We start from the raw sequence: 12500 nt of genomic DNA on the forward strand, positions 1-12500 counted from the left end.
TGGCACATGAATTTAACTTCTCAATCAATCAATCAATCAATCAATACACTTCATTCACCCTCGAATTTACAATGTAGCACTCGGGTGCTAATATCTTCGAGCCAACTAAATTAATAAATAATTATAATAAAAAGTTATTCTATAACAAATAGAATAACTAACTACCCAGACAACTAACTAGCAAATTATCTTGATGTAGAAAGGTTTGCAGTTCCTGTCCTTGTAAATTATTGTTCTCACTAGATAAAAGTCGTCGAAAAGAAGTAAAATCAGAAATAGTGCGGTGATGGTCAGGAAGAGAATTCCAAGATATTGCTTCCAAGTAACTAAAGAAATTGATACCATACATACATACATACTTAAACTTTATTTACCTCGAATTTAAGAGCAGCTGTAAGCTAATATCTTCGAGTGATTAAAATGAAGTAAAAGGAATAAGCTAAACTAGAATAAATGAATAATAATACATTAATGATGACAAATATTTACATATTAACATTATTAAAATATTATTATACTACTAAATTCAGTATAGTTTCACAAAGGAATCATACTGAGGTATTTGGCGCCAAAAGTCTGGAAAATTGGAAGTTCTAAAGGTGTCCGGGAGAGAGTTAAGTAAGAGAAAGAGTGAAGGCCATATTTTGTAGTTTTAGGTTTTGGAAGGGACAAGATGTAATTACCACGTAAGATATAGGAAGTAGATCTAAACGTAAACATATCATTTAAATATCCTGAATAGTTAGTAAAAAATAAACTCTTGTAGAATATGATCAGAAAGTTCTGTAGGCGTCTGACTTGAAGAGATTTTAAGTTGATCTTATCCAATAACATATTATACGAGGATTTATAATCTTGTAAAAGAAACCTTAAAATCCGCTTGTTTAAGGCCTCCACTTTACTAGAATTGCGGGTGCCGCAAAAGTACCACACAGAGGAGCAGTAATAAAGATGTGGAAGGATGAAGGCCTTATACAGCTTTAATAGTGTCTCTGGCGATGAGTTTTCGGAATCTTTGCATAACTTTAATTTGATTATTAATCTTTTTACATATAGTGGATACATGTTTGTCGAAAGAGAGCCTGTTATTAATATTCATAGCAAAAATGTCTAGAGAATTTTTAGTTGGGAAAGAGAAATTGTGATCAGTTTTTCCCAAAATGAGCGCTTGGTGTTTAGTTATGTTAACTTTCATAGCGTTATTTTTGTACCATTTATTTGCCTTAGCTACTTCACTACAAATACATTTTTCCAATATAACTGGATCAGTGTTTGATTAGTACACTTGGTGGTCATCAGCATATACATTCAGCATGGCTTGCGTAACATGATAAAACAGATCGTTAATGAAGACATTAAAGAGCATTGGTCCTAGGACGTTCCCCTGAGGAACACCTCGGCCTATTCTCTGCCACTTGGAGTCCGTATCTCCAATTCCTACTCTCTGCTGTCCTCCAGTTAGATAATCCTTTAGAAGCGCGCAGCTTTTCTCACCAACACCGTAAGCCTTAAGGTTTGCCGACAATAGGTCGTGCTGTCTAAGATCAAACGCTTTAGAAAGATCCACCAACCAATTCCCCCCTATCGCGCGTGCTCCTCCAATCCTCTGTCAGACGTAACAGGGCTGTCTCACAACTATAGAACTTTTTACAAGAACTGATGAAATCAGATAACATGACGCGATAAAAGTCTTTCATTTGTATAATCAACAGGCTTTCGTACACATTGTTGAGAACTGTAAGGACTGTAATGGGCCTATAGTTGGTCTCGCTGAATTCATGAGCTTTTTTAAAAAAGGGTGTTACCTGACCTTTTTTCCACTCGCTTGGATACACACCGTGGTCAATCAACGAGTGCAAAATGCTTGCAATAGGTTTAGATAACACAGCCGCCGAATCCTTCACAAGTCTAGGTGTCATCATGTCATGGCCACACGGTTTGCGACCATTGATTTCCAATAGCAGGCTTTTGATTTGTATTTGATTAGTGTGCTGTAAGTCGAAACTTGCGTTTATCATCCGCATCATCGAAAACATCTATTAGAAAATGGTATCATTGGTAAATCCTGCATAAATTTATCTGGACTGAAATTTTTAAAGCTCCGAGACCATATTTTTTCAAGAGCGTGATCTTGGGGCCGAAGCCCGTAATATAATATAGACTAAAGAATGATCACTAATCTGCGTATGTACTACGTCTGATATTAAAGCCTTTTTCTTTTTGTTTGTCAAGATCAAATCAAGTAGCGTTTCGGTTGTTTCTGTTTTTCGAGTAGCTTTTGCGATTAAACATTCAAGATCATAAATACCCAGCAAGTCAAAAAGACATCGCCCCTTTCTGGGAGGTTTGTCGGGATCTAAGAGATCTGCGTTGAAGTCGCCGACTTAAAAAACGGTATCGCTTAGTGCAGAAATGGCTTCGAAGAGAAGTGAAAGCTCCTCGATACATTGTGACTTTGGAATAGAAGGTGGTCTATAAACACCAACAGCAACAAGCCAAGTTTTGCCCAGTTTAACTTTAAGTACAATTGATTCAGTTCCAAAACCAGACCAATGTTCCGAAGATAGACTCCTACGTTGTTTAACTCTCACAAAGTAGACATCACTTCTCACGTTTATCATTAGCCCTCCTCCGCCGGCCTTTCTATCATTACGACACAAGCGATAACCGTTGATTTTAAACTGGCTGTCAGGAAAACGTTCATCCATAAGAAGTGGTCAATGGTTTAGGCAAACAGAGTACCTTATGTCCTCTTAAGAAATAGGTGCTAGAGCACAAGCGAAACTTCTTTTAAATATCTTGGACAATCAGAAAAATGTAGACATTTAAAAATAGTAAGAATCATGTTTTGTAAACGCTTGTCCTTAAAGTTTACAGTTCCTGCCCTTTTAAGGAAATTATTGTATTGAGGGTTAAAATCGTTGAAAATAAATCGAAGAATACGATCCAGTTTATCAGAATCTTGTTGACTAGAGAAATGCCACACCATAGAACAATAATAAAAGTGAGGAAGTATAAATGCCTTATAACGACGTAGCATGGTTTCAGTAGACATCAGTTTGCCGAACTTTGTCATAACGCTAAACTGATTGTTTACCTTTTCACATATAGAGGACACATGTTGTACCTGACCCCTGAATTTTTTTTCGTTTCAAAAAATCTTTATGCTTTGGTGAGTATCTCTTCGAAAATATTTTTGGATTTGGTCAAATCCTTGAATTTTTGTGGCCCGTTCAATTACGGAAAATCGCATTAAAATCACCACCATTTTGGCTCACGACCGCGTTTCAAGGATCAAGAGTCTGGCAACTAATGTGACGTCACCTCGAGAACCCAACAATCTGTATTCCGCGCCATTTTGCACAGTTCACTGGTTATGTTTGGAAGGTTACATCGGTATTGGTCGCAAATATGCCGCACAGATGTGTTGTTGGGGGTTGTAGTAACGTCACAAGCTTGGAGAATGGAATAGCGCTCCATACGATACCGTTTTACGGCGATGAGCATCCAGAGGCGAAGAAACGAAGGAAGAGATGGATAGATTTTATGAGACTGAAACGTGCTAAATGGGAGCCATCGAAGAGTTCTGTGATATGCTCGAAGCATTTCAAGCCAGATAATTTTGTTCGAAACTACACGTTGTTGAAGGACCAAAAAACTCTATCAAATCCGTATTGAGAGCGAGACAGCTTCGGAATTACCGCTTTCCCGACAGTTCATACTGAATTACATGTAGCAGAAAACGAACAACCCTTGAGTAATCGAGCCAAAAGAATGGTGGTGGTTTCCCGTAGATTCTCAACAAAGTCAATCGACAGACGACAAAAGCCACTTTTCAAACATTGGGATATTTTTTATGCGTCAGTTTTCAAACGAGACTATTTCGAACTTCATAACTTGAAAATCTAGGTGCGATATGTTTTGGTAAACTGGAAATGGAATCACACCAACCAGCAGCAACCTTTCATCGTTTCCCGTCTGCCGATACCTTTCCTTCCCTTTGGTTTTGAACTTGTCCGCAGCTAATCTCAGACTCCACTTCTGAAGACAAACGGGATGAAATCCTGGGGGTTCAGTGATACAGGTCAGGTTAACATGAAGGGCAAGATCTTGTATGACAAAGTCACTCTTGATCGATTCTTCGCAGCCTTCCAGTTCAGAACGACAATAACATTCAGTGATGTTTTGTAACAAAGCGGCGTTGCAATTTTCACACTTGCACCTAAAGTTCAGCAAATTTATGGTAGCAGAAAAATCATCCAAGAAATACGCCAGAAGCAATCGTGCCAACACATGTAATGCATAACTAAAGCTCACGTGAATATGTATATAAGGGAGAAACCCGTGAATCTCTAGTTCTACATTGCCCCGTAACCGGTCCTTAAGGCTTCGTTCGAGCTCTTCGTTAGCCTTTATTTCCTCTTGGTATTTTTCTATCCATTCTGCAGCAGCCAGTCGCTCGTCAGTATAGGCAGCATCGTCATCGCTTGAAACACTCGAAGTTTCTGATGATAATGGTGAAACCCGGGATGACTGCCCTTCGTCTTAAAGTTCGTATCCAGCGAGTCGTCTGATTCGAAGCTCGTCTCCATGATGTCCGATGATTCGGAAGACATTGTAATTTTCACTTGAATTTCACAGGCTACAAAGACCAAATAGAACGAATCTCGTGCTAGAAAGGCTTTCGCAGATCGACGACTGGCTGAGAATTCCCTCAGCGTCTTCTTGAAGTGACGTCACAAGTCTACTCTGCCCAGATCCCCATTCACGCGGTCGTGGTCCATTCGGATCTCGACTTCAACGGGCCATAAAAATTGGAGGATTTAACCAAATCCAACAATTTTTTGGAAGAAATACTCACCAAAGCATGAAGATTTTTGTAAGCGAAAAGAAAATTTAGGGGTCAGGTGCACTTTAAACGTAAGATCTTTATCAATATCAACGCCAAAAAGTTCCACGGAGTCATTTACTGAGAAATTAAACTGATGATCAATTTTTCCTAGTATCATCCCTTGGTGTTTGCTGGGATTTGCTATCATTCTATTGATCTCATACCAGGGATTTGCTGAGCTTACCTCACGCGAGATACGCCTTTCTAAACTGAGATACCGGTTCCGTATCGGCAGTGTAGAGTTGACCATCATCTGCATACATATTTAGTTGTACAGTTTTAATTTGTAGGAATAAATCATTTGTGAAAATATTAAAAAACATTGGTCCAAGAATGCTGCCTTGAAGTACTCCTCGCCTGACCTCTTACCAATCAGAGCTTGTATCACCTTCTTTTACCCGCTGCATCCTACTGTGTAAGTAATCTTTAAGAAGCATACAACTTCTACTGTTGACACCAGAAGCCTTCAGCTTAGCTAGTAAAATTCCATGCAGTATGGTGTCAATAGCCTTAGATAAATCCATTGATATCACTGCAACAATTTGTTTATTATCCAGACTACGCTTCCAATCTTCTGTTAACCTCGTTAGCGAGGTTTCACAACTATAGTGTCCCCTATACGCTGAGATGTAGTCAGACAATAGTTCAGAGTAGAACTGGTCTAGTTGAGAAGCAAGGAGTTTCTCAAAAACATTATTTAGGGCCGGTAAAACAGAAACGGGTCGTTAATTCTCTTTACTCAACTCATCATTTTTCTTGAAAAGAGGTGTTACCTGCCCCCTTTTCTATCGAGAAGGATATTTACATTGTTTGATCGATTCATTCATTAACTCTTCTAGTGGACCAGATATCACAGAAGCAGATTCCTTAAGAAGCCGCGGAGTTATGGTGTCGTGGCCGCTGGCCTTGCTTGCGTTGATGTTTAGTAGTAGTTGTTCAACCTGGTTCTTATTGGTGTATTTAGAATTAAAGTTATGTATGGCGTTCTTTCTTCCGTTTTCCTCCGCAATTGCTCGAATGCTGAGGTTTGCACTGAATTCGTGTCCAAAGTTATGTTCTTTAATGTCCTGTACATCATCAACGATGTGAACAAAGTGGTTGTTGAACAATTCAGCTAATTCTTATTTATCCGTTATAACCACATCGTTTTCAATTAGCGTAATGTCTTTGGCTTGTTTACTTGACCTCCAATGCATAAAAGGACTATAAGACTCCCAAAATGCACGTGGATTGTTGGTCTCTGACTTGTTTTTAAAATGATCTTTCGCTTTGTGCCTAATTGACGTGCATTTGTTTCTTTGTTTCTTATATTCGGCGTAATTAGCGTCAGTCCTCTGATTCGTGAACTTCATCCAAAGTTTGTTGCGGTGACCTAGGCTTTACGCCATTGGTCATTCATGAATTTGATTGCCCCTTATGTGTGCTTGCTTTTGTGGTGCGCGCTTGTTTAGAATGTCAAGGTACAGTGACTCAAACACATATGTTTCGTCAATATCGTCAAACACCTCTATAACGTGGAAAGGGACATTATGTAAATCACGCAAAAATAAATCCTGGTCAAAATTCTTTAAATTTCGTAATTGTATTTTGCGAGATCGCAATCGCGGAGCAGTGGTTCTCAGAATAGTAAATATTAGAGAATGATCGCTGATGTCAGCATCCGCTACGCCCAATGAAAATATTCTTCTTGTGTTATTTGTTAAAATCAAGTTGAGGAAAGTTGGCGATGTCTTGCACGAGTGGGTCGTTTAATCAAATTTTTGAGACCGTGTACTTCCAGTAAATCTTTTAAGTGACCACCGTCCTTAGGATCCAACAGATTACTATTGAAGTCTCCAACGCAGATGACATCGTTTGAAAAAGTTGTAACAACTTCAAATAACCTGCTCAGTTCGAATTTCCATTGAGATGTTAGAATAGATGGAGGCCTGTAAATCGCCATAACAGTGAGCCAGGATTTTGCTACCTTCACTGTCAGTATGATGTATTCAGTCCTGAAGTTTGAGCTGTCAATACCATTTTGATCTCCAAACTCTTTTGTCACAGTGAAACACAGATCACTTCGTACGAATATCATAAGCCCACCTCCATAAATATTTCTATCCGACCGGCACATACGAAAGCCCTGGGTGTCAGGATATGTTTTATCCAGCTTAGTCTCAGAGATGGCCAAAATATTGAACCTTCCGCGTATAAGCCAGATTTTGATCTCGTGGAATTTAAAGCCGGCTATGCTGTTGGCATTGATATGACGAATCTTGACGTTTCTCCGATGCGTTTTAACTAAAGTGTCAAAACTCGTCCAAGTGTTGTTGTGGTCTTCATTCTCACTCAGAGGCTTGTCGGTGTCACTGCAAGAACTGTAGCTGGTATCAATTTCACTAACGTCAGCGAAAGGTAGTTTTTTTTCTCATCCAAGTAGGGAGGACATATCCAACTAGCGGTTTCAGAAGTCTTTAATCGCTTGTGCTCTTTAGGTGAGATTCCACCGCACTTGATATGAATTTGTTGAGAGCAGGAGCTGCAACACACTGCCCTGTGATTTTTAGCCACCATTTTTCTATAAACGGTGCAACTTTCCGGTCCTGGATTAGGGCTAATTTTTCCACTTAGACAAAAAAATTTTAAGTCGAAGCTTGTGACGCTGTTGCTGTAGTAGTGAAATCTAGACTTGGTGTACCTCGTATGACACCTATTTACAAGATGGCGGCAATTTGCAGCAATGGATGACATCAGAAACATACACAACGGTCTCGTTTGCTCAGTTTCTAAATCCGATAATAAATTAAGATCATTTTATTCTTTTCCAAGAAGGCCAGGACCAATTAGAAGACAGGAAAACAATTGTAAGAGTAGAAATAGGACCGTTTTCAACAGAGCCGTGACATGCACGTGTTTGCGCCATGCCCATCCACTTTTTTTCGATCGAATAAAGAAGACAATATAAACCAAAAAACCTTACGTAGGAAAAACGGCTTAGTCCTCGGAGAAACTGCCAAAGCTGGAAACTATGAAAAACTGCTATACCGACACCCAAACTTTCCAAAGGTAAGCCACCAGAAGGAAGCTCCCTGTTAAAGCTTAACTTTGTTCTTGTTGAGTTTCAGATGGACTTGTTTGGCTCGTTCAAGTAGGCGGACCACATTCTGATCATGATTAAGAAGGGCTTCCGAGTCGTTTTCACCATAACCATCAACAAGAATATCATCTTTGATGACTTTCACACCAGGCAGGTCGGCGAGACATTCCCTTCGTCGCTTCCAAAAACTTCTGGGGCTAAACTTATAACAAGAGGCATTCCTAAGTAACGGTATTTTCCTAGGGGTGTTCAGAAAGTGGTGAGTTTACTACTCTCTTGCCGGGTCAAGGCCAACTGGATAGAATCCATCTTTTGCATCGAAAGAACTAGAGATTCTGGCTTTGTTGAGCTCTGGTAACAGTTCTTCCGACGTCGGCATTTGAAATTTGGGGCGTTGTATGGCACGGTTCAGGTCTTTTGGATCCAGACAGATTCGAATCCTCTGAGCTTTGGCAACTATTGCCAAACCGCTGATCCACTCCGAGGGTTACACCGCTTTCTTAGTAATGCCTTTCTCTCCCAACTCTGGAATCTTGTTCTTAACTTCTTTTTGTAGTGCAACTGGCACGCGACGAGGGGAATGTTGTATTGGTTACTCCGATCCCTAAGAAGCCTGACTTAGATCCGACACAGTTGAATAACCTCCGCCCTGTCAGTAACTTGCATTTCATATCAAAACTGACAGAGCGCGCTGTTTTTAACCAAATTCACAGTCATATGACTCGATTCGCCCTTTATCCAACTCTACAATCCGCTTATTGAAAGGGTCACAGTACTGAGACAGCGGGCGCGATCCATTCAACCAAAATTTTTGGGCCAAGGTTCGAATATATCTGATTTATCATCACGGGTTTATTACGAATCAACTTAACGGCCTGCTCCCAGTTGGCTTGTTAGCTCAATTGGTAGAGCGCTGCACTAGTATCGCAGAGGTCAGTGGTTCGATTCCTGTACAGGCCTGATTTTTTTTTCAGGTCTGATTTTCGCTATTGCATAAATAGCGATCTCTACTGCGAGGATCGTGCATCATACGTATCTATAACCGCAGTTCAAAATATATGAACTTGATATATTCATCATATCTGATTTATCAGCACGGGTTTATTACGAATCAACTCAACGGCCTGCACCCAGTTGGCTTATTAGCTCAATTGGTAGAGCGCTGCACTAGTATCGTAGAGGTCAGTGGTTCGAATCCCGTACAGGCCTGATTTTTTTCAGGTCTGATTTTCGCTATTGCATAAATAGCGCTATCTACTGCGAGGATCGTGCATCATACGTATCTATAACCGCAGTTCAAAATATATGAACTTCATATATTCATCATATCAAATGATAATAATCTTTATTCTCTCAAGATAAAAGTATATATCTCAAGTTACAATATTAAAAAGAGTCACGCAAAAAATATGCAAAAGATAATCTAAGAATCATTGAAAATAACTAGACAAATGATAATCTAAATATTATATTTAAAAACTAGCCTATTTACAAACACATTCTTAAACCGTTCCGCATTTAGTCCAGGATAATGGACAGTTCTGTTTCTGAGGTTGTATTTTGTCTCTTTTTTCTTCGGAATAATTTTGCTCAGCGGGCAATCGGGGTCAGCGGAGCGTACCTTGAAGAGTTTCCTATCTGCCTTTTGTAATAGGTCTCTAATGTCTATTCTCTTTCATATATATTCTCTTTTAAAGCACCTATCTAGGAAATTTTGTATGACCGTGAGGTCTGAATCTACCGCACCATAAACGGACACACCATAGATCAAATTCGGTAGGACTAAGGTGCTAAATAGGCGGTCAACTTCGCTTTGGTCGAAACCTTCCCTCCATAAAGATCTTAGAATAAATAGACACTTATTCGCCTTCATCAGCTAACTCGTACATGTTGGCTGTACTTACAATTTTCCTGAAATGTGACACCTAAAATAGACAGCTCCGTGTATTGCGGAATGTTGTTAACTGGCGCTATGTTCTGACTAAAACCTTACGAAAAATATGCTCCTTACATTTCGACGGGTTACACATGCTATTGTCCTCAAACCAAGTTAAAAACTGATCAACTAAATCTGTACGACAGTGGCCATTACTCCAAACAGGAACAATGAGGGTTGAGTCGTCAGCGTATTTAAACAAAGCAGGATTATTATCTGAGTTAATTTCTTGATCGTTAATAAAAATGCTACACAGGTATGGCCCACTCACACTACCCTGAGTAGTTCCCCTATTAACACATTTCCACTGTCCTCGAAAACTATTGTAAATCACGCACTGTTAACGTTTCTCAAGAAAGCTTAAGTACCAATTTATTATAAATGGATTTAATGCTACCTGCTTAAGTTTAATAGACAAAAGTTCGTGATTAACACTGTCAAACTCTTTACTGAAATCCATAGCAAATGACCGCACAGCTTTGCACTTAGGATCGTCGAGATAGCTCTACGCGATGTGCTGCATACTTATAAGTGCATCTATACAGCTACCCCCTGTTCTGTAAGCGAACTGAGTCGAGCTCAAGTGTTTCTCAACAGTGTCCCGCGCGTGGATGTTATACACATACTTCTCAAAAGCTCGCGCAATGACTGGTGAGATATTGATCCCTCTGTAGTCTGTCTTTTCCTTGGGAGCATCAACCTAAGGGAGAGATGTTACGTGAGCTCGTTTCCACGATGAGGGCCAGGTACAAAGTTTTAGAGACAAGTTCCAGATCTTACAAATTATATAATTATTTCTGCTTGGTCTTTCCACACCAAAAAGGTATGTCTGCTTGGTCTTTCCACACCAAAAAGGTATGTCGTCTGGTCCAGTGGCTGTTTTTTTAAGAGCCGCAAACAGTTCCACACCTGTCTTTCTGGGATCTCAGGAACTTGGACTCCATTCTCCACTTGGGCAGGTTTAGGTTGCTTATACTCATTGTCCCAACATAAATCAGCAAAATAATAATTCAGTTCAACCAGCGATTGTATGTCCAATGTAATCTTAGCTGAATGACAGCGACGCTGCGACAGGTCATCTACATGTTTCCACCACTCCCTAGTACTCATGATTGCTTGCAGAAGATCTCTTCTGTTCTTGCTGTTCAGGTCACTGATTCGTCTGTTCTTGCTGATCAGGTTACCTATTCTTCTGTTTATCTCACGTAGCCGAATTACATTGTTTGAATCAATTCTCGATTTAGCCCTCATCAAGGACTTAACTAAGGGGGTCATCCACACCGGATCACCCGATGACATGCGTACTCTCCGATAAGGCATGCACCTGTACATGTAATTGAGAATAAGAGTCTAAAATATTAACCGTCCTCTGTTCTAAGGACACTTTCCCAAGTCTTGCTCGCTAGTTCCAGATATAACGCTTCCTTTTTGTGCTTCCTACGGTCCCGAATGCGAACTGTTTGGCGCACGGGCTTGAGTTTTGTTCCCGCTGGTAGAATGACTGCCGTGGGATCCGTTTTTATCGATATGTAATACGGAGTACATTTTCCAAACAAGTCCGGTCGATTCGTAAAGACATTATCCAAAACCACAGCACCTCTAGTTGGAAAGTCCACCAGGGAATTCCATCCAGTCAACAAGTACAATTCAATAACGTCAAGCTGATTAGTATCGCTACCCATAACAAGAGTCAATCCAGGATGTTGATCTAAAGCGTTGTCCACTAAATGAACAAGGTATTGTAAGAAGTCCGAGGACCTGTAGGTTGGTTGAGGCGGGTGGTAAATACCACACACTAAAAGTGAATGTCTCGAGGGTAATCTAAAAGTCAAACATAACAGTTCATATAGCTTTGATCTATACACATCGATTACATCTAAGTTACTCCTCACAAACATAGCAATTCCACCTTTACTTCTGCTGTCCAGGCCCGACCAATTCCTATCTCTTCTAAATATATTGTTGACGGTTATGTTGACAATCGTGTCCGGCATGTCTGGCTTAAGATGAGTCTCTGATACGATACAAATATCGCTGTCTTTGGTATTCAAATCTGCCTCCAGTGCTACAACCGCACAAATTCGGTTTTCAGTCTTGGCAAGGCTACATATGTTAGTGAATAAAAATTTGGGCACTGCGAATTTGGAGCTGGATTTGATGGTAGTAGGTTTCGCTTGTCTAACAACAGGGACAAGGTTCGCTCTGACCATGCCTCAGCGGAATACAATCTAAACTCCAGCTTCTGACTTTACTCCTTTCGTTAGAAATCCTAACTGGTATGCTTTGTTGATAGTCCCGTCTAAACGTACCCAAAGTAGAAATAGCATACTGGTCTATTTTGTGGCCACTCCCACGCTTTCCTCGGTATTTAAATAAACCAGAGCTCTTCAAATCTTTGAAGATATGCTTTTCCAATGCAGACTTAGGATAGTGCCGTAAACGGAATATCGAATTCCTAGAGTAGAGGAGACGCGTAGTGGCTGTCTGATAAGATGGAGGTGTCTCACTCGAATTGTTATATCGCTCGTCAGTCCAAGAAGTATCAGTTTCCCAAGGTCCAGGGTTTCTGGAAACATCCATATATATAGTAATGT

General features: G+C 40.1%; 2 pseudogenes; both read right to left on the reverse strand.

Annotated features, from left to right (window-relative positions):
• The window catches only part of LOC148716537 (uncharacterized), a 6193-nt pseudogene extending 4169 nt beyond the window's left edge, over positions 1 to 2024 (reverse strand).
• A 1157-nt stretch (positions 2025 to 3181) lies between these two features.
• On the reverse strand, positions 3182 to 5238 carry LOC148716538 (uncharacterized; annotated as a pseudogene).
• Between the last annotated feature and the right edge of the window lie 7262 nt (positions 5239 to 12500).

The sequence above is a fragment of the Stylophora pistillata genome, chromosome 14, assembly GCF_964205215.1.
Source record: "Stylophora pistillata chromosome 14, jaStyPist1.2, whole genome shotgun sequence".
NCBI classification, from domain to species: Eukaryota; Metazoa; Cnidaria; class Anthozoa; order Scleractinia; family Pocilloporidae; genus Stylophora; species Stylophora pistillata.